This window comes from Leptonychotes weddellii, chromosome 8, assembly GCF_054177405.1.
Source record: "Leptonychotes weddellii isolate Sample4059 chromosome 8, ASM5417740v2, whole genome shotgun sequence".
NCBI lineage: Eukaryota > Metazoa > Chordata > Mammalia > Carnivora > Phocidae > Leptonychotes > Leptonychotes weddellii.
This window is the reverse complement of record NC_138376.1, coordinates 66,276,993-66,300,303: the sequence shown is the minus strand read 5'-3', so window position 1 is coordinate 66,300,303 and position 23,311 is coordinate 66,276,993. Positions and strand designations below refer to the sequence as shown.

The following is a 23,311-nucleotide window of genomic DNA, read 5'->3' as shown; positions in this document are numbered from 1 at the left end:
CTGGGATCGAGCCCCGCCATCGGGCTCCCTGCTCCACGGGAAGCCTGCTTCTCCCTCTCCTGCTCCCCCTGCTTGTGTTCCCTCTCTCGCTGTGTCTCTCTCTGTTGAATAAATAAATAAAATCCTTAAAAAAAAAAATTTTTTTAAATACTAAGTAATAATAAAATAATAACAATGACGATGTCATGCTAACATAAAAAGAGAACACCTGATATATAACCGAGATGTTAACTTCCATCCAATTTAATTGGCTAGTATATTCAGAGCAAATACTAAAAGTCTTTAAGATTTATTCTTTAACACTCAAAGTTAACGTCCCTGACAGTAAGGGAATTCCAAAGGCTGGGGACAGAGAGACATCGTAAGAGACTGCACATAAGTCCTGGGGCAAACCTGACACAACAGTTTATGTTCTACTTTCAGATGCACAAAAAACAGGGTCACTTTTAACACGACCAGTCAATTACAAGCACAGCATTAGTGTTTTTGAGTCTTTAAATACCAAGGCAAGAATATAAATTAGTGAATTTGGGATTTAAAAAAAAAGAAAAAAGGAAATGCACTGAGCATTAAGACAATTACTACCTAATATATCAAAATAATAATTAGTTTTTAAAGATATAAGCTTTATTTTCTGAGGCGCCTGGCTGGCTCAGTTGGTAGAGCACCAACTCTTGTCTTAGCCTCATGTTGGGGGTAGAGGTTACTTTAAAAAAAAATAAAGATATAAGCTTTATTTTCTTCAAAATGGCCTTTATGTTAAGGCTTCAGTAATCAAAAAGAAAGAAACCCTGGTATCTAGAGATAAATTAGACCAGTACATTTTTTGGAGGGGGGAAAGGAATAATCTAGAGCCATCAGGTTAGTAACAATAAAAGATGGCTGTTTAGTTTGCAACCTTTCAAGAATGTGGTGCTCCTCAGTGTTCCTACCTCCTGGCAAGGATGGGCTCCTGAACAGAAGATATACTCTGAATTTTAATAATTCTAATCGTATTTTAAATATCCTTGGTCTAAGGGAACTCATTATTTAAAGGAATCCTTTTAATAATCTTACATAGGATTTTTAAAATCCCTATTAGCTTGTCTTTGAAATCAATTTCCCTAGATGTCTCCCAGCAGGAAGATATCTAATTAGCTGGAAATCCTTCATTGGGTGATAAAGTGTTCCCTTTCTTTACATTTCAAAGTACAAAATACCCTGGCTTACACCCAATCAAACATCCATATTTTATTTCAGCAGGATAGCAAAAATTTAAAAAAATGTTTAAAGGCACCTGATTCTTAGTTTTAAAGCAGTGTTTCTGAACAGTAGCAACATAGCTCCACTCATATTAAGTACTGAAGATGTGAGGGTCTTTGACTCTTCCCTCAAGTTTTTATTTTTTGTTTTTTGATTCTGGGGCCTTTTGGTGGCGTCTTACATTTTTCTGTATTGTATAAAAACCCAACAGGGCCCAGGGGATTTTGCCGTTATTCATGACTGGTTCTGCAGCTCTTTACTAAGTTTTTGAATAACAAATGGAGGGAAACAAAGGCTTCAGTGAGCAAGCCATTCATTGGGTATCCCCTAAACCAGGATAATACATACTGGAGATTAAGGAAATTATGAACAATTAAATAAGCATCCGTTCTTAAAGTGCTTCTAAAGCACCAGGACTTAGGTTCTTCCTCTCATGGTAAATCTTTCTGCTATTAACTTTTACCTTGATTTTTAGAAGAGACAGGGCCATCATGCTAATGTTAGTGTTAATTTCTTCTCTCTTAGCATCAAAAGGCATACTGAGCTCCAGTGTAAAGCAGTCACACGCACTAAAGCCCCAGTGCCAACTTTCCTATCGTTATTTCTCTTTGGAAGCAACACAGCCCATGGCTCTATAGGGTGGGGCCAGGCAGTGAATGATTTGATTTATAGGACAAGCCCACTGACTGGGTCCCTCAGCACGTGTTCAGAATGCCGACGATTAACACCCGCTGGGCATTCTCCTTTTGGTTGCAAGCTCTCCTATCACGTAGGCGAGGCTTCAATTCTGGGTGAGACAGGAAGAGTATCTAGCTAGAGCTGCCAGAGAAACTATTCCTAGCGACCAAAAGACAAGTTGCCACAAGGGCCTGAATTCCGTCAAGTCCAGGCCACCCGCAACAGAATCTGGGGTGCTTGTGAAATGTGCACCTCCCCAGCCCTACTGAGTCAGTATCTAAAGGAGTCAGGGGAGGTAATCTCTGAATTGTAGTGGATTTCCCAGATGATTCTCAGCAGGATAGGTCCGGAAAGTACTGGTCTAAGGAAGCTATCCCGAGGATACGGAGGCAGAGAGCTAACTAGAAGATAACCTTAGTGACTTGCCTGAGGTCGTTTAATTTAAAAACTACTTTCTTTCTTTCTTTTTTATTTTTTTTAAGATTTTACTTAAATGTCAGAGAGAGAGAGAGAGCACAAGCAGGGGGAGTGGCAGGTGGAGCAGGCAGAGGGAGAAGCAGGCTCCCCGCCCTGCAAGGAGCCTGATGCGGGACTCGATCCCAGGACCCCGAGATAACGACCCGAGCCGAAAGCAGACACCCAACGTACTGAGCCACCCAGGTGTCCCCAAACCACTTTCTTTAACTACTTCATTAGGTAGGTCTTATTATCCCCCACTCTGATGGTGAGAAAACTATGGGCCAGAGAGATTAAGTGAGTTCTAAATAGAAGCAAAATTACTCTCAAAGCAAGTTATACTAATTTTAAGTCTCATGAAAGGGTAAACTTCTCCTGTAAAGGAATAGACAGTAAATATATTAGGTGTTGTGGACCATATGGTCTCTGTGATAACTAGTCAATTCTGCCAGTGTGATGTGAGTGTGGCCATAGATAGTATAAAAATGAATGAGTTTGACTCAAAGTTCTAATAAAGTTCTCCTAAAACTTTACAAAATGAGGCAGTGGGCTACATTTGGTCCATGGCTATAATTTGCTGACCATTGCTTTGGTGCACCTTTAATTCTAACATGGGCACCATGAAATGTAACTTTTTAAAAAACTAGGACTGGGGCTCCTGGGTGGCTCAGTGGGTTCGGTGTCTGCCTTGGCTCAGATCATGATCTCAGGGTCCTGGGATCGAGCCCCACACCGGGCTCCCTGCTCGGCGGAAAGCCTGCTTCTCCCTCTCCCTCTGCCTGCCCTCCCCCTGCTTGTGCTCTCTCTCTCTGTCAAATAAATAAATAAAATATTTTAAAAATAAAATAAAGATTAAAAAACTAGGGTTTAAAAGATGGTAAATATTAATTTGGACGGTTTCCTTAGGTAGAACAGTAATGGATAAGTGAAGCATTACTATAGTTAGTGTACACCACCAATGTTGGGGACCATTTTCTCCATGCCTCCAACTGGGCACTGGGATCTTTCATATGGTCTTACATTTAATCCCTCAATACATTCCATTTGCAGCTGTTAGAGGCTGGACATGCCAAATGGTACCCCCCCAGGCACAAATTTACTTCAAGCAAATAAGACAAATAGGTCTGAATTTTACAACTTTAGTTTCCCTTAGTAGCAAATAAGTCAAAGTGACACATTTGTGATTGTGTAATACATTCCATGGCAAAGACTACTTTTTTTTTTTGAAAAGGAAAAGAGTTTCACACTTTATTGCCAGCAAGTTGAAGTAGTTTTAAACTGTTACGATAACATTCATGAAGCCAATAAAACATGCATATTCTTGTTCTTTGCTAATCCCCCTCTGTTCCATCTTTCTCAAATGTACAGTTCTCTGTGTGGTTGGATGACTCGAGTAAATCAAATATGCTTTGTTCCCTAATAAATATATGAATCTAGATGGCTTATTCCCATTTTCATTTATTTACATGGCAATTATGATACAATTGCTTCCAATGTGGAGGTCTCATCCATACCTTACACTATAAAGACATACTACATATATATAGATGTTTGGAAACTGAGAGATAAATTATATGAAGGTAGTTACACTGAACTGACCAGTCAAAAGACTACTTATCCAACAAAGAGTTCCATTCCCCTTTCAAAGTAAAGAATTATTGCTCAGAAACAATTACCAGTCAGGGAATACATTTCCCAGCTTCCTTAAATCTAGGTGGGGCCATGTGACTCATTCTGGCCAATAAGATGTGAGCAGAAGTGACGTGTTTTCACTTGCTGGTGAAGGCAGTTAATCTAGTATACCTTTCCATACTGTCTTCCCCCTTATAGTGACATAGGAGACCACATGTTGAAGATGGTGGCATCACAAGATGGAAGGAGCCTTTATCCCTGAGTCACATGAAGGAGAGCTAACCAGGAGAAATGCCCAACCAGGAATAACAGATTTGGACTTTGTATGAGCTAGAAATAAACTTTTACTGCATCAAGCCACTGACATTTGGAGATGGTTATTAGAGCACTTAGCCTACCTTAAGAGAATATATTTGAGTTGGATAAAAGAGTCAATTAACATGATTTATTGAAGGGTTTCTGAGATAAATTCAAATACTGAGGAGTTGTATGTATAAGAAAAACTTTCAAATAACAATTTTTGCCATTTATGCAATCCATCCATAGGAGCTACAAACCAGTCTGAATAAATTCTAATATTTAACATCTCTTATAACAATATGTCAATGCAATAGCTACCTAAATTACTCGATACAGGGCTCCTGGATGGCTCAGTCGTTAAACGTCTGCCTTCAGCTCAGGTCATGATCCCAGGGTACTGGGATCGAGCCCTGCATCAGGCTCCCTGCTCCGCGGGAAGCCTGCTTCTCCCTCTCCCGCTCCCCCTGCTTGTGTTCCCTCTCTCATTGTGTCTCTCTCTGTCAAATAAATAAATAAATAAAATCTTTAAAAAATAAAAATAAATAAATAAATCACTGGATACTACACAAGGTAGAAGACATTGTATGATATATTTATAATACATTTAAAACATAAAGTGTAAACCAAAAGACAATCTTAAATTTACACTCCCCAAGGCAGAATTTACTGAATTTCAGTCATTTGGTACTACTTCATGAGTTTTTCCTTTCTATTTTCTAGCGCCTAAGGAAGGTGGGGCGAGATTTGGCAGTTGTGAGGCTGAGTTCTGCACAAGACTTTAGACATGTCCCCTACTGGGGACTCCAAAATAGTTTACCCTGGGGCTCCTCTAGCCCTTGAGGAATGGGTCCTGGAGTTTATAGGACACAGGTGAATGGCCAGAGGCTCTAAGGATAAAGAACTGTTCAGGCTTATCCCAGGTTTGAGCACAAAGAAACCGTCTGGGGGAAAGATATGCCAGAGAACTAAAAGGAGTGAAAGAGCCTATTATGGGGTGGCTATATCTCTGTAAACAATATTTTCTCATATTGCTTATTAACCATTTTTGGGTTAGGAAATCATTTGAGAATCTGATAAAAGCTATGGAACTTCTTTATTCTCAAATCTACATACGAACATTCATTTAAATATTTATACATAAATTCAGGGAGCTCAGGACATCTGTAGCCCATGGATGAACTCCAGGTTAAGAATTCCTATTTCAGTGAGAGATTGAATAGCTGCCCCTCAGATTGGTATAAGAACTCACTAGTAAATAATACACACAGTTCCCTATACAAGAGAGAACATTGTTACTTCTTGCATCTTTTCCTCGGATTGGAGGAGAAGGGAAAGAAAGGTAATGTTACTCCTCAGCTTTTCTAGCCATCCTGCACTGTCCCTAACCTTTGTGCTTGATACAGCATTGGGATTCCATCAATGGGATTTTTTTATTTTTAAACTTTATTTTAAACTTTATTTTGATATAATACTGGCCTCATATAAAAGTTGCAAAAATAATACATGAACCTCAAGGATATTAAGTGAAACAAACCAACCAAAAAAGGACAAATACTGTATGATTCCACCTATATGAGGTATCTAAAACAGTGAAATTCATAGAGACAGAAAGTAGAACAGAGGTTACCAGGGTCTGGGGCATGGCAGGGAGAGGGAGAATGAAGAATTATTGTTTAATGTATACAGAGTTTCAGTTTGGGATGATGAAAAGTTCTGGAGATTAACAGGGGTGATGATTATACAACATTGTGAATGTAATTAATGTCACCGAGTAGCACACTTAAAAATTATTAAAATGGATGGGATGCCTGGCTGGCTCAGTCAATAAAGTCTATGACTCTTGATCTTAGAGTCATAAGTTCGAGCCCCATGTTGGGGGTAGAGGTTACTTTAAAAAATTATTAAAATGGTAAATTTTATATTATGTATATTTCAAATGTATATTATGCATTTCAAATCTTCATTTTATAGTTAGAGAAACTGAGGCATAAAAAGGTTAAATAAAGGGGCACCTAGGTGGCTCAGATGGTTAAGCATCTTCCTTCGGCTCAGGTCATGATCTCCAGCTCCTGGGATCGAGCCCCGCATCTGGCTCCCTGTTCCCTCTTCCTCTCCCCCTGCTTGTACTCTCTCTGTCTCTGTCTCAAATGAATAAATAAAATCTTTAAAAAAAAAAAAAAAGGTTAAGTAAATTGTGAAAATTTTTATAACCAATAGGTGACAAGCCAGGCATCAAACCCAGTAAGCTCAACTGTGAAGCCTATGGCTCTTAACTATTGGTGGCTCTCCGTACAGGGTATATGTAGGATACTCAAATGCATCCATATATACCCACTCAAGAAATCTACTCTCCAATACTTATATATGGTATAATATAAAATATAACTAAAATATAACTAAAACATAAATTACAGTGCATCTCAGCATTCTACCTAAGTTGGGGTGAATTCAGAATTTCATGCTGGGACTTACAGTTAGCTTGGCATTTTCTAGCTTAAAAATAAGTTTTAAAACTGGCATGAGACATGTTATCCCTGCCAGAGAAATAATAACTTTGTTTTGTGAAAAACCTGAACTGAAAATCACAGTTTGGTTTATTTTTTATCCTTAATAGTAAATTCCAATCACTATTATGGGGGGGCCTGGCTGGCTCACTCAGTAGAGCATGTGACTCTTGATCTCCAGGTCATGAGTTCAAGCCCCACCTTGGATATAGAGCTTATATTAAAAATAAAAAATCACTATCATATAAGCATGATAAAATAGGTCCATTCATGTCATCATATTTTCACCTCTCATTAAATACATATATATATTTTTTTTTTTTAAGATTTAATTTATTTGAAAGAGACAGAGAACGAGCAGGGAGGAGGGACAGAGGGAGAGAGAGAGAGAAGCAGACTCTCCGCTGAGCAGGGAACCCTATGCGGGGCTCAATCCCAGGACCCTGGGATCATGACCTGAGCCGAAGGCAACCGATTAACCGACCGAGCCACCCAGGTGTCCCATAAATACATGTATTTTAAAGAAGATTTTATTCATTTATTTGAGAGAGAGAGAGCACACACAAAAGGGGGAAGGGGTGGCAGAGGGAGAGGGGGAAGCATACTCCCCGCTGAGCAGGGAGCCCAAAGCAGGTTTCAATCCCAGGACCCCAAGATCATGACCTGAGCTGAAGACAGACACTTAACCGACTGAGCCACCCAGGTGCCCCATAATTTTTAAAGCTTTTCACCTGATTTTTTAATTTTGGTTTATTTATGTAGGCTCCACGCTCAGCATGGAGCCCAACAAGGGGCTTGAACTCATGACCCTGAGATCAAGACCTGAGCTGTGATCAAGAGTCTGATGCTTAACTGACTGAGCCACCCAGGTGTGCCTATTTTTGACTGTAAACATAATATATGCTCATTGCAAGGAGTCTTTACAATTCCCATAAATACGCAGGGGGGACAACCCCAATACTTCTAAAACTCACCATCTAGAGGAAATTTCTTTATATATCAGATTCCCATGGGACTTTCCTAGAATTAGAATAAAATGCAGGGAAAAAAAGAAACTGAAAATTCTAACTCACTAAAATAAGAATATGAATTTTTTTACCTTGGAAGCAAGTTTTAGAATAAAATGGCACTTTTGGTTTATATTGTAGAATGTGAATACACACGGTCTTTTTTTTTTTTTTTTAATTTTATTTATTTACTTATTTGACAGAGAGAGACACAGCAAGAGAGGGAACACAAGCTGGGGGAGTGGGAGAGGGAGAAGCAGGCTTCCCACGGAGCAGGGAGCCCGATGCGGGGCTCGATCCCAGAACTCTGGGATCATGACCTGAGCCGAAGGCAGACGCCTAACGACTGAGCCACCCAGGCGCCCCTACACACAGACAGTCTTAAAAGACACCATAAAGGAAGCTAGTCATGTTCATACTAAAAGGAAATCATCCGGTTACATCAGGATAACAATCTCATTAGTTCGCTTTGTTCCACAGACCATCAGGTCAACTTGAAGATACCTCTCTCTAAACTTATAGGAAAACAAAATGTTGCCACTGTGAATATGCATAATTTCACAGAACTGTGCATTTTTAAAAGAAATATTTTGGTCCTGTCCCCTAATGTAATGAAGAAGAAAACTGAGACCGAGAAATTCAGAGTGTCTAGAGCTCCACAAGTGGGTTGGTGGCCAGGACTATACCAAGTTTCCTGATGTCCATCAATGTCCTTCCATCCTCTCCAAGGTCCCAGGATTTGCTCCTCCATCTCCCACTGCCTCACCCAACCCAGCCAGATGATAACAGAGAACATTCCTAAACCTAATGTGGAAAAGGTCCCAATCTCAATAGAACTAAGTTCTATATTCATCTTTCATCTACTTAATGTCTGTAAGAAAAATCAACCTTATTCTATTCTATTGTATCTATTCATTTTAGAAAGATGTATTAAAGCAGATGTTCTCTATAAAAACAAAACCAAACAAAAAGCCTTGCTTGTTCCTGTTTAGCTATTAAAATTAGTTTACTTTGGGCTACTTCTCCATTCTTGGTTACTATTTACTGTTAGGTCAATTAAATTCACTTTTTTAAAAAGAACATTTTTTACCATCATGGGTAGAAATATTTCCTATAATCTCCATTCTTGTACCAAGAACAAGTCAGTGATGTAAGAATTCAGTCCACATGCAGCTACCAATAAGCTCTCAAATTTAAATTAAATGTTTTAATCTTTATATGCCCTTTCCTAGTTTTTCATGAGAATACTAAGAGTCAAGCATTTCCCAAAGCACTTTGTACCTAGAACTGAATTCTAATAGTTAAATAGAAGCTCAAACTTTCTGACTTTCAATTTTCTTTTAATTTTTTTTTCTTTTAATTTTTTTAAAGTACACCTACACCTAATGTGGGGTTCAAATTCACAACACTGAGATCAAGAATTGTATGTTCTATACAGGCACCCCTCTATTTTCTTTTAAGTAAAAGAGTAACAGAAAACAAAAGGAGAAACGATTCATTCTAATCAGTTTTATTATCTATAATGTAGTTTTCTACTTTGTACCCTAAAACCTTAAGATATTGAGTATTAAATATAATCAGTCTAACCCAGGGAAAGATTTGAAATTCTTATTTTTTTTTATTTAAAAAAAAAAAAACAGGGGCGCCTGGGTGGCTCAGTTGGTTAAGCGACTGCCTTCGGCTCGGGTCATGATCCTGGAGTCCCGGGATCGAGTCCTGCATCGGGCTCCCTGCTCAGCAGGGAGTCTGCTTCTCCCTCTGGACTTCCTCCCTCTCATGCTCTCTGTCTCTCATTCTCTCTCAAATAAATAAATAAAATCTTTAAAATAAATAAATAAATAAATAAATAAATAAATAAATAAAAAAAACAACTTGAATTATTTGAGAGAGAGAGCATGCACAGTGGGAGGGGAGGGGCAGAGGGAGAGAGAGAATCTGAAGGGGACTCCCCACTGAGCATGGAGCCCTACGTGGGGCTTCAACCAGAGCTGAAATCAAGAATCAGACGCTTAACCAACTGAGCCACCCAGGTGCCCCTTATTTTTTTTTAAAAGTGAAATTCTATATTAAATGAAAATGATGCTGACGATTATATGGGCACTGATGTGGTTTTTAGAGTGTTGTTGGGGTCCAGAGCTGACAGCCAAGAAAGAATTCTTGAGATGTCTTTCGCACAAAAAGGTGATTTTATTAAAGCACGGGGGGGGGGGGGGCTTGGACCCATGGGCAGAAAGAGCTGCATTGGGGTTGTGAGGGGTGGCGATTATATATAGTTGGGAGGGGGTTAGGGACAGAACAAACCTTCAAGGTATTTTGGAAACAAGGTTTCTAGGACCCTGAGGGGGCCAATTATTGTTAGGAAAGGTCATTTATTATTGTTTAGTAAACCCTCAGTCCTGAGACCCTTCAGATGTATATCAGTGGGCTATATGCTTGGAGGATGATTCCTAACATGTATCTTGGGGGGGGAGGGGGATGTAAGAGATAAAGGGAGCTTCCAAAGGAATTTCTATATGTTTAAAGTAGACTCACAGGATCCTGGGGGGTCGGGCTAAGATTGCCTTTTGCCCTTAGCAAAGTGTCAACATCGAGGTAGCTGAGCTCCCAGTGGAACGTCACTCTGCCTGTTTCAAGGACTTGTCAACGGGCTGTAAGAAGTAAGGAAATTTAATTTTTTCTTTTGCCTTTGTTTCCCACATCAGGCATCAAATGGAAAAAAGAGAACAATCAGTTAAGAAGAATCAAAATAGTTTCTCCCACACACATACATCCCCAAATCTCACAAAGAAATTAAAAACCTTCAACATTAGGAACTAGGGGCACCTGACTGGCTCAGTTGGTAGAGCATGCAACTTCTGATCTCAGGGTCCTGAGGTGAAGCTCCACGTTGGGTGTGGAGCCTACTTTAAAAAAAAAAAAGAATCAATGGGGCGCCTGGGTGGCTCAGTTGGTTAAGCGACTGCCTTCGGCTCAGGTCATGATCCTGGAGTCCCTGGATCGAGTCCCGCATCGGGCTCCCTGCTCAGCAGGGAGCCTGCTTCTGCCTCTGACCCTCCCCCCTCTCATGTGTTCTCTCTCTCTCATTCTCTCTGTCTCAAATAAATAAATTAAAAAAAAAAATCTAAAAAAAAAGAATCAAAACAAATAAAAATTGTATCCAGTAGGATTTATGTCAACTTGGAAGCATCATCACCTACGGTTCTGTACAGGTTGCTCAACGATAAATGACCAAAGCAAGCAACAATAAAAATAAAAAACTACACTAGAAATATCACTATTGAATGTATTCTCACAAATTGTCAAGCTATCACCAGCTTCTAACTTAGGCTTGGGTTCTGGAAAATGAACAGGACAAGGGAGTAAAGGTCTCTGTTTCCTAAAAGACACCATGAGAGCCATGTATGACATCTTTATTCAAATCAGCCTTTCCTTGGAGGATTAGTAAGTACCACTTATTGACGGGAATTATCATGTGATGCTAATAAGTTTAATAAAATTATTTCATCTGAAAAGATTGTCTGCCTCTCTATGCTGTAAGCAGATGCAAAATTTATTTATTTTTTTTAAAGATTTTATTTATTTATTCATGACAGACAAAGAGAGAGAGAGGCAGAGGGAGAAGCAGGCTCCCAAGGAGCAGGGAGCCCGATGCAGGACTCGATCCCAGGACCCTGGGATCATGACCTGAGCCAAAGCCAGATGCTTAACCATCTGAGCCACCCAGGCGCCCAGCAGATGCAAAATTTAAACCCTACTTGAAACATTTGCAGGTTTGTAACCAATCCGGGAGGAAGACCTTCCTCTGCCCTGTGGTCCTTCTAGCTGGACTTAGAATCAAATTGACAAAAGACAGGTTAACAGGAGAAGATCAAATTTAATAGGCATATTTAGGGGGAATCCACACAGACAAGAGATTCCAAAGACAATGAGGCAATTTGAAGCTTACGTGAGCTAAGGAAAAAAGTAGGGGCCTGAGGACACAGAGAAGAAAATTCATCAGCCAGAAGATGAAAGGAGATGTTTGGAAAAACAAGATGTTCTATTATGTAGATGAGTTCCTAAAGCGGGCCTCTGTTAGTACTTCTCTTCCTGTTGCAGTCTCTCCTTTCCAATGTAAATTTAGGCAGTTATGGGGAGGCAGAGCACCTTTGCTGCATCTGCTGGATTTCTGTTACTCTTAACTCGAAATAATCTTTATGCCAAAGAGGCACATTTTGGGGCAGACTGCCCTGGGCCCCTACAAAGCCATGTCCAAATTTCCCGAGACCTAAGACAAAGTACTTCCCTCCTGAAATCAGAAATCTACTTGTCCAAGTTCAGGACTTCTCCCTCCAATCAGTTATGACTTCCTCCTCAAACCTGGACACAGGCTGGCAAATGAAAATGAACATTCCAGAGATGGGTCTGCAAAGTCAAAATGTATCACAATGGCACACCAGAGTTTGCTGTTTGAAAAATGATAAATCATTTTATATTGTGAACCAACTACTTCATAATTTATTTGCTAAGATTGAGATTTTAAGCACTGAGGTTTTTTTTTTTTTATACTGGCTCTTCTTAAATAGGGACTATGATATATTTACCTATTACTGGACTATTTAGTACTATTTAACAATCATAAAAGAGCTATCATTTCTTGAGACTCTGTTATATTCCAGGCCCTTTAGAGATGCTTTTATGTACATTATCTAGTTTAATCCTCTCAGTGACCCTCCGAGGCAGGCTTTCACCATTCCATTTTATGTAGAGGAGAAACCAAGATTTAGCCCACTCCGCACAGTAGCTTAACCTGGGGCTACTTCAGGCAGACAGACCCCTTCTTTAATAACTGCTCTCTCCCCAGAAGAGGGTTTTACCTTAGACCAAAAATGCCCAAACTGAGCACCAAGGCACTCTGGATACTGCAGCAAATTCACAAGGGCAACTTAGGTTATTTCAAAGTTTTGAGGGAAACACAGTGTAGTCAACACGTTGGAAAATGCTGAATTACAAACCAGAATTCAGTTTTAATGTTAGATCACATTACACGCCTATCAATGACATCATACACATCTTTGCAAAACCTGGGTTTTCAGTGAATGCTGTGATAAAAAGCAAGTGCTACAGAAAAATTAATGTGGAACAGGAAATGAGAGTGGTGGTATCCAATTTAATCCCAAGATTTAGGAATTAGTACAGGCACACACATCCTGCTTGTAATTGGAGTTATTTAAGAATGATATAACAATATTTTTTTCTCTCAGTTTATGTGTACTATTTTTCTAAAAATAACTTCTATGTTGTTAGGACATAAATACTTAGTAAGTTGTTTGAACCTAACTATGGTGAACTACTTAAAATTAGGGGCACTGTGAAAAAATTACAAAGATACTAAGGGAGCCATGAACCAAGCTTAGGAATCTTTTGCCTTAATCAAGAAGTGATGGAGTTGTGCAAGATTCTCCGGGAGAGCTGTGTGACCCTGCAAAAGTAACTTAAAACAAAGTCCACAACACAAACATAATAACCAGGAAAAGAAGAATTTGGATTAAAACCATTTTCAAAGGTTGCTCTCTCTGTCGGCTTGATCCTTCAAATCCCACACAATGTTCCCCTGGATAATTTGTATTTTAAAAAAAAGTTCAAACACATGCACACAAATTACTGTTTTTCTCATTCTTAGGGACTCAAGCAAAGCTTTTAAAAATTATAGCCTCCAAGCTATGTTGGAAGAGACTGGGCTTCCCTTGTACAGACAGAACACACCCGCAGAGCCTGTGCCAAGGAAACCTGGGGAAAACCTTGGAAAGACAGACTGCCTCACCCCAGTACTTTGAGACTGTCAGCTTTTTTGTGGTTTGCATCCTACTCTCAATATCCTGCTTTTAAGTTCAATAAGAATGCTCCAGGTTATTGTGGAAATGCTTGTTTGGAAACTTCCCTTTCACAGAGCTATTTATGTAGCATATGATGTGTGAAAGCAAGGAAAAAAAATTAACACAAGTCCAACCAATGGTTCCTTGCAGGAAGAAGGAGGGCTGGAATGCCATGGGGAGAGTTACTGGGGGGCTCCAAGGTCCTGGGGATCCTCCAGTTCTTCAGCTAGGTGATGGGTACTTGAGTGTGTGGGTTCTATTCTCATTCTTTACATTGAAAATGTAGTTTGATACTTTGTGCAGGTATATTTCACAGCAGGAATAGGGAGACCTGAATTCCTATATGGTAGGTCCTCAGGAGTTGAAAGTATGCATTGTCTCTATGCTGAATTGAATCACTAGCCATTAGCCTTTACTTGGGAGTAAATGCTTAGCCAGAGGGCTCTGGAGACGCTGACAGGTTTAAATGGGAAGTTAAAGTTAATTTTTGGTACAATCACTGAAAAACAAAGAGTTAACAAATGAACATTTCTCTTAATATATATTTTTTTCTCTTAAAAAATATATATTTATGCTTTTATTTAAGTAATCTCTACCCAATGTAGGGTTCCAACTCACAACCCTGAGATCAAGAGTCATATGTTCCCCTGACTGAGCCAGCCAGGCGTCCCATTAAACGAGCATTTCTTTATCACCCTTGGTCCATACCTTCCAACAATGTGCAGCTAGTTGTTTTATGGTGTCTTATTCTTCTTCACCCTCTCCAACTCTCCCCTCCCCACTTATGACCAAAAGGGCAGAAAACTCTTCCAATTTTAATTTATATCCCTAATTTAAAAAAAAAAAATTCACTTGCCATATGCTAAGCACCTGCTAGGGATGGCAGAAGGAAGTTAAACATGTATGGTTGCACCTCCTACATGCAAGAACAACAGGTTGCTATTGCTATTCTAGGGATGGGAAATATCTCCTCAAAGACAATCAGTGTACTTGTGCACTACTCTGGACCCAGGTGTGTTTGTCTTCATTGCCAAGTTCTTTCCACTTACACTGGCCTAGTAGACATGACCTAAACATGAATGAATATTGTCATCCAACAGGTTCACAAAAAGGATGCCTAACATTCAAGAGCACCATGACAAGCATTTTACTTCCATCATTTCATTTAATTTCCACGATACTACTGAATTATGTCTAATACACTCAGTTTACAGTTTTAAAAACTAAGTTTAATGAAATGGATTTTCCAGGCTGGTCCAAGCGCAGTGGTGTTTACAATTAATTGATCACAGCCAGTTACGGATTTCTTTGTTCCTTCTCCACTCCCACTGATTCACTTGACTAGCAGAAGGAAGGAAAGAAGGAAGGAAGGAAGGAAGGAAGGAAGGAAGGAAGGAAGGAAGGAAGGAAGGAAGGAAAAAAGAAGTGGAGTTTCCAAAGTCCCACACCTAACAAGTGGTGGAACCAAGACAGTCTCATAACCCCAAAGCAGATCTCCACCATTGAACCATCTCACTGTACTGCAGGGAAAACATTCTTGACCAGCTTTATGAAATTCAAGCCCCTCTCCTGTCACAAATAATGCTCCACACTTCCCCTCACGCTCCCCAAATCTACCGGAAGCACCACACTTAAATCCCCAAGACAAGTGTCGGTAAACTGGTGTCTGCACTCAAACCAACGTGCCTCGCTTCCTCTGCCCCCCCCTGGGAGGTGCCACTTGCTAACTCTTCACAGAGCTTAATTCCAGCCAGGGCGGATCTCTCTGGGGCAGGAGTCCAGCCCCCACCCTCCCGGGTCTGCGCCTCTTTGCAGTCCTCAAAGGGGTAAGAGGAGGGGGCAGGCTGCTGGCGCGTCCGAGCCGAACCCGGTGACTCTGAGGCCGGCCCGCAGGCCCGGGGGCGGCGGAGAGCGCAAGGCGACCAAAGGGGACCCTCCTTTACTCCCGCAGGCCACCAACCACCGCAACCGGGAGAAATACCTGGGGACCCCCGCCCCCCCACCACCACTTTCTTTAAACTCTGAGCTCACTGGAGAAAGAGGAGGGGGACAAGCCGAGACGACAAAGTTCGCCACCCCCACCCAAAGTTCTATACTCTAGGGAGGCAAGTGAAGCAAAGCGGTAAGAGAGGTGCCCCAGGAAGACCCCCTCCGGTCCCGGCTTTCCGGAGGCCGCAGGAGAGGGGGCAACGCGCTCCCTCTGGGTCTCCTCCCCCAAGCAGAAGGCGACCTGGGGGCACCGAGGGAGCAGCGCCCCCACCTCCGACAGCGTTCTCCCCGGCCGGGAGGCCCCCCGGGAGTGGGGGACGTCGGCCCTCAGACGAAGAGGGGTCTCGAAGGAACCCAGCTAGGTCGCACCGTACCTTTTTCTCGCGCGCCGGACGTCCGCGCCGCAGGGACCGCTGCCGGCGACAGAGTTGGGGGCGAGGGCAGACGACCGGGAAGGGTTCCCGCAGGCTCCGGCGGCCCCTGGGCCTCGGCGCCGTTCAGCGCCGCGCCTCCAGCCGCCCGCTCGCCAGGCTGCGCTCCCGGCTCCCGCAGGTTACCGGTGGCCGAGCTCGCCGCGCCCGCCGCCCGCACGGCCCAGGCCCCGCCCCAGCCGCGCCTCCTAAACTGAGGCCGCAGCGCCGCACAGCGGCCTGCGCCCGACATGGCGGGGACCTGTGGGAGGTGGGGCCCGAAGGCCCTGGGGCAGTCCCTGGGGCCTCCCTGGGCTGCAGGCCGCTGCCAGCTGGGGCCGGGGTCCCTTCCTTGTCCGCCCGGGAGGCCTCCTTCTGAAGACTGGGAGGGAGGGGGGCTGCGGTGTGGTGAGCTTTTCCGGGCACGGGTCGCCAGGAGGTTTACTGGGCGGGGGGGGGGAGAAGGGAATTGGGAGGAGAAAACCATGCCTCACCCTGTGGCCAAATGGATATTTCAGTATATTCTTCGTTCATTCTCTTAACTGGAATGGCTCAGTGGGAGCTCAACAGTGATGAATGAGGCAGATTCATTAGAGAGCTGGAAAGGGTAAGGAAGCCCCTATTCCAAAGACCTTGTCTGTAAGTAGCTTGTCAGAACCATCCCATATGACACAGACAAAAGCATTGAGCATTCCTGACTCCTATATTCAAATCACACTTTACACACCATTAACTTGGTCCATTTTTGTCTGTTTTTCACAGTTACTTCTTCAGCACCTAGAAGAGTTCCCTGAAGATAGTGAGCATTCAATAAAGTATTATCGAGTGAATGCGTGAATGAATGGAACCTCATTCAGCCTTCTGAAGAAACATGACTGCTAACTGCTGCCCAAACACAGCAGGAGGGGGAGATGAAACCCTAGAATGGAGTCGCAGTCTTACCTGAGGTTTGGGACAAGCTTATTTTGAACCTGATTTTGCTGATCTGTTTTGAAATAGGCCTGGATTCCATAGGCAAAGAAACGTGATGATCTCCGTTTTCTTAATATATTTGTCTCCCTCGCTCTTTCAGGGAGCATTAGGTAGGAGAGATCCAAACTCACACCAGGAAAGGGTAAGAGCTTGGTTTTCCTCTACGATCTCAGAATTTCCCCACCCCATAGCCATACCTGCAATTTTTCTTGGCAGGGTGTGAAACCTCTCCTGAGTATGCTTTGACCCTCTTCAGGTTTGTTCCCATCCCTGTCACTCTTCATCTAGAGCTGTTAGGACATGTTTCCTTTCCCTGCCCTCTGGTAGCTCTGGATTTCTCTCCAGGCAAGTCACCAGAGAATTACAGGTGAACCCCCCGAAGTCAAGATATGTATGCATGACTTTTCAACCTGATCATTTCTTTCTTATATGTTTCCAGATTAAAGAGTTTTCTTAGCCATTCCCCTGAATGAACTTCCAGAAATAAAGAGTGCTCCCTTCCTCTGAGAGGCCTTTAGAACACCACCATAAAGTCGAAATGAGATGGAGTTTTAAGTTACATTTGTGGGCAGTCAGAGCAATCACACATTAATTCTGCTGAAAGGAACAGAAAACTGGCCCATAAAACATGTGAATGCTCCTGGAAGCCAACCAGTCTGTAATTATTCCTAGTGGGAATTCCTGGCAGAGGGGCCTCATGAGAGCCAAAGCGGACAGTGGGTGAGCTGCTTGGAGATCTTGTTTGCTTATCTCCATGTGGGCACACAGTCTTTGGAAAACTAATGAAAAGAGACTCTAAACCTCCCTCTATATGAGGAAGGCTCCCAGCCTACAGTTCCATTCTTGTACCTCTGTTCAGCTCAATCAAAGCCAGCCTCATAGATCCACCTCACTACATCCTCTTTCTGCCTCATGAGAAAAAAGTCTGTTCTGCCAATGATAGTTTTCCCTGCGTTCTGAGAATATAACCTGCTCTGATTGCCAGCAACATTTCCTTAATGAGTTGGCTGTACTAGCTGTCTTTCATATCATTAGCTTCACTTCATCCTTCAGCCCACCATTCCAGCTTCTAACCCTGCCACTCCCTGAAACTGCCCTTGCTAAGGCTTCTACCTGGGAAACCTTCCATGTGCCTCTCCATGATCATATCCTCCTTCTCCTCTAGAGGAAACCACCATACTAAATTTTGGATTATCTTTTTTGGCTTTCAGCTTGGAGCAGGTGAAGGTGCAACTCACTTCAGTCATCCCAAATCCAGGTTCATCTGACACCAGCTGCGTCCACCATGCCACCTAAGTTTGACCCCAATGAGACCAAAGTTGTATACCTGTGGAGAAGTCAGTGCCACGTCTGACCTGGCCCCCAAGATCGACCCCCTGGCTCTGTCTCCCAAAAAGGTTGGCACCTGTAATTGAAAGGATCTGAGGATTACAGTGAAACTGACTATTTAGGGCAGACAGGCCCAGATTGAAGTAGTACCTTCTGCCTCTGCCCTGATTATCAGAGCCCTCAAGGAACTGCCAAGAGACAGAAAGAAGCAGAAAAACATTAAGCACAGTGGAAATACCACCTTTGATGAGATTGTCAACATTGCCCAACATATGCAGCACTGATCCTTAGCCAGAGAACTCTCTGGAACCATTAAAGAGATCCTAGAGACTGCCTGGTCTGTGGGCTGTAATGTTGGTGGCCACCACCCTCCTGAAATAGAAGACATCAACAGTGGTGCAGTGAAATGCCCAGCTGGTTAAAAACTACAAAGGAAACATTTCAAAGGAAATATTTCAATGAAGGATCATTTGACAACCAAAAAAAAATGTTGCCTGTGTGTATTAATAATTCTCTTATCACAAATATATGTGTCCCTAAACACAACATTGTACAGTTTTGCCTAGTTTTGAACTTTTTTTGTAAATGGAATCATTCTGGGGAAGCCTAGGTGGCTCAGTCAGTTAAGTGACCAACTCCTGATTTCAGCTCAGGTCCTGATCTCAAGGTTTGTGAGATTGAGCCCTGTGTAGGGCTCTGCGCTCAGCGGGCAGTCTGCGCGTGCGGGCGTGCTCTCTCTCTCCCGCTCTCTCACTAAAATAAACAAATCTTTAAAAAAAAAAAAAAAAAGGAATCATTCTACATTCTTCCTATGCATCTTGCTTTTCTCACTCAGCATTCTGTTTCTGAGATTCAGCTATTTAATTTCTCTGCTATATAGTGTTTCATTGTAAGAAGATACCACAATTTATTTATCTAGTCTACTTTTGGACATTGGGTTAGCTCCAGTTTTTGCTGTTGCAAAGAGTGTTGCTATGAACACTCAAATATTTCTCCTGATACATGTGTGTAAGAGTTTTCAGGATTATTATCTAGAAGTGGAATGGTTGGGTCTTAAGGTATGTATGTGTTCAAATTTACTAGGTAATGCCAGATTGTTTTGTGTGTGTTTTTTTTTTAAGATTTATTTATTTGAGAGAGTGTATGTGAGCAGGGAAGGGGCAGAGAGAGTGGGAGAAAGAGGATCCCAAGCAGATTCCACGCTCAGCATCAACCCAGGGCTCCATCTCATGACCCTGAGATCATGACAGAAGCCGAAATCAAGAGCCCGCCAATGAACTGACTGAGCCACCCAGGTGCCTCACCAAATTGTTTTCTAAACCAGTTGTATCAATTCTCATTCCCATCAGCAATGTGTTGAAGTTCCCCTTCCTCCACCTCTTTGGTTTGTGTGTGTGTGAAATTATTACTTATTATGTTTGTGATTTATTTTTCCCCAATTACCAGTGCAATTGAACATCTTTAATATTTAATAAATTTTCTTGTTCTCTCTTTTGTTAATTTGCTGTTTCATGTAATTTTTTTAAGCTTTTATTTATTTATTTGAGAGAGAGAGACAGAGAGAGCACAAGCAGAAGGAGAGGCAGAGAGAGAGGGAGAAGCAGACTCCCCGCTGAGCAAGGAGCCATTGCTCCATCCCAGGATTCTGGAGATCACGACCAGAGCCAAAGGCAGATGCTTAACCATCTGAGCAACCACGGCGCCCCTGTTTCATGTATTTTGAGAAATCCTTCCTGACCCTGAGGTATACAAATATTCTTCCATATTTTCTTCCAAAAGTTTTAAAGTTTTAGGGCACCTGACTGGCTCAGTCAGTAGAGCATGCAACTCTTGATCTCGGGATTGTGAGTTCAAGCCCCACATTGGGTGTAGAGATTACTTTAAAAAATAAAATCTTGGGGCGCCTGGGTGGCTCAGTTGTTAAGCGTCTGCCTTGGGCTCGGGTCATGATCCCAGGATCCTAGGATCAAGCCCCGCATCGGGATCCCTACTCCGCGGGAAGCCTGCTTCTCCCTCTCCCACTCCCCCTGCTTGTGTTCCCTCTCGCTGTGTCTCTCTCTGTCAGATAAATAAATAAAATATTTAAAAATAAATAAATAAATAATAAAATAAAAAATAAAATCTTAAAAAAAAAGTTTTAAAGTTTTGCCTTTCACGTTTAAGTCCATATTCCATCTGAAATTCATTTCTCCTCTCATTTGCAATGCCCAAGCTATCTTGTAATGAATTTCCATGTATGCTTGAGTCTGTTTTGGGTTCTCTATTTTATTCCATTTGCCTATTCCTTTTTTTTTCCATTTGCCTATTCCTGTGCTAGTACCATACTGCCTGAAAATTGGTGGTTTTTTTAATTAAATCTTGATTTCTGATCATAGAAGTCCTACCCTGATCTACTTCTTTTTCATAAGAAATCTCAAGTATTCTTAGCTCTTTTCTCTTCCATAAACATTTTAGGATTAGCTTGTCTGGCTCTATGAAAATTTTGTTATTTGTTTTTTAATTTTTTAATTTTTAATTTTTAAAAATTTTTAAAAGATTTTATTTATTTATTTGACAGAGAGACACAGCGAGAGAGGGAACACAAGCAGGAGGAGTCAAAGAGGGAGAAGCAGGCTTCCCACGGAGCAGGAAGCAGCCACCCAGGTGCCCCTAATTTTTTAATTTTTTAAAGTAAACTCTATGCCACATGTGGGGCTCAAACTCACAACCCAGAGATCAAGAGCTGCATACTCTACTGAGCCAGCCAGGCACACTTCCATGAAAATTTTGTGATCCTGATTTGAAATCATAGAGAATCTATATGGCAGGTGGCATTTTTTATTCACGATTGTTCTCTTCCTACCTTGCCATGCTTTCCTGTAGTGGTGTAGACTCCTCTGCCCCACTGGTTTGGGGCTTGGGTGACTTGCCTTGACCAACACCATGTTGGAGCAAAAGCTTTAAATATGTTGTGTACTTTAGTGCTTCTCTGGTCCTGCTTTTCTCACCTTGAGCTTTTGCCCTGTACCATGAGAATATGCCACAAAGATTGGCTGCCTCTTTAACTGGGATCTCAGTATGAGAAAACACATGGAATCCTACAGAGCCCAGTATGGCTACAAGTTGTCTGCAGCCCACATGTAATGGGAGCAAGAAATAAATTGTTTGCTGCTACTGCAATTTGGAGAGAATTAACATCTTTACACTGTTGAGTCTTCCTATCTATGAACACATTTGACATGTCTGTCCATTTACTTAGAATTTTAGTGACTTAAAACATTTTTAGAACTTTTCATTTTCTGGGGCACCTGGGTGGCTCAGTTGGTTAAGTGTCTGCCTTTGGCTCAGGTCATGATCTCAGGGTCCTGGGAACAAGCCCCGTATCCAGCTCTCTGCTCAGTGGGGAGTCTGCTTCGCCCTCTCCCTCTGTGTTCTCCCTCTCCCTCTGTCTCAAATAAATAAATAAATAAAATCTTTAAAAAAAGAACTTTTCATTATCTGAGACTTATTAGTTTTTTTTTTTTACCATTGCAAGTGATATCTCTACCTCTAAAAGTACATTTTCTACCCTTTTTGTTGTCAAGAAAAATGCAAATATCTTTGTTTATTGAACTTACATCCAAAAACCTTGCTAAACTCTGTTATTAATTTGAGCGATTTGTAAATTTAGTTTTCTATGTACCTACAAGTAAGGATATTTTATTTCTTCCTTTCTAATCCTTATATCTTTTTTTTTTAAAGATTTTATTTATTTATTTGACAGAGAAACAGACAGCGAGAGAGGGAACACAAGCAGGGGGAGTGGGAGAGGGAGAAGCAGGCTCCCCACTGAGCAGGGAGCCCGATGCGGGGCTTGATCCCAGGACCCTGAGATCACGACCCGAGCTGAAGGCAGTAGCTTAACCAACTGAGCCACCCAGGCGCCCCTCTAACCCTTATATCTTTAAAAAAATTTTATTTTGAGATAATTATAGATTCATAAAAAGTTGCAAAAATAGTATAAAGAGGTCTGGTGTATCCTTCACCCAGGTTCTCTCAATGGTTATATTTTATATACTATAGCACAATATCAAAACCAGGAAATTAACACTGGTATAATGTGTGTGCAATTTTTTTTTTAAGATTTTGTGTATTTGTTTGACAGAGAGAGAGAGAGCACACAAGTAGGGGAAGTGGCAGGCAGAGGGAGAGGGAGAAGCAGGCCCCCCATGGAGTATGGAGCCCAAAGAAGGGCTTGATCCCAGGACCCTGGGATTGTGACCTGAGTCAAAGGCAGACGCTTAACCGACTGAGCCACTGAGGTGCCCCAACGTGTGTGCAATTTTATCACATGTGTACCTTCATTTAACCATTATCGCAATCAAGATAAAGAACTATTCCATCACCACAAAGAATCTTACTCATGCTCCACACCTTCCCCTTTCCCCATACCAGCCTAACCCCTGGTAGCCACTAATCAGTTTTCCATCTTTACAATTTTGTCTTTCAAGAATGTTATATGAATGACATCATACAGAATGTGACCTTTTGAGATTGTCTTTTTTCACTCAGTGTAAGTGCCCTAGAGATTCATCCAAGTTGTTGGCATGGTTCAATAGTTCATCTTTTTATTGCTGAGGAGTATTCCATGGTGTGGATGTACCACAGTTTGTTTAACCGTTCATCTGTTGAAAAGCATCTGGGTTGTTCAGAGGTTTTGGCTATTATGAATAAAGCTGCCATGAACAATCATGTACAGGTTCTTATATAAACATGTTTTCATTTCTCCTAGTGCCCATAACGGCAATTGCTGGGTTGTATGGTAATTGCATGTTTAATTTTTTTTTTAAAGATTTTATTTATTTGACAGAGAGAGACACAGCGAGAGAGGGAACACAAGCAGGGGGAGTGGGAGAGGGAGAAGCAGGCCTCCCACCAAGCAGGGAGCCCGATGCAGGGCTAGATCCCAGAACCCTGGG

At 41.9% G+C, this 23,311-nt stretch overlaps 1 protein-coding gene and 1 long non-coding RNA gene across 8 annotated transcripts in view; one reads left to right on the top strand and one right to left on the bottom strand.

Moving 5' to 3' along the window:
• Nucleotides 1-16,229, bottom strand: part of ANKRD6 (ankyrin repeat domain 6) — a 186,405-nt gene extending 170,176 nt beyond the window's left edge. For 5 of the 7 annotated variants that reach the window (XM_081828655.1, XM_081828659.1, XM_081828662.1 and 2 more), the window contains exon 1: nucleotides 16,038-16,228. The gene's annotated coding sequence lies outside the window, so the exon portion shown is untranslated. Of the gene's footprint in view, nucleotides 1-16,037 lie in introns of all 7 variants that reach the window. The other 2 variants (XM_081828658.1, XM_081828664.1) reach the window with 2 other exon arrangements.
• LOC145723056 (uncharacterized) lies at nucleotides 15,352-19,817 on the top strand. The gene is made up of 3 exons (XR_014147805.1): nucleotides 15,352-15,500; nucleotides 16,836-17,020; nucleotides 18,257-19,817. It is a non-coding gene; the product is annotated as an uncharacterized LOC145723056 (long non-coding RNA).
• The last annotated feature ends 3,494 nt before the right edge of the window (nucleotides 19,818-23,311 follow it).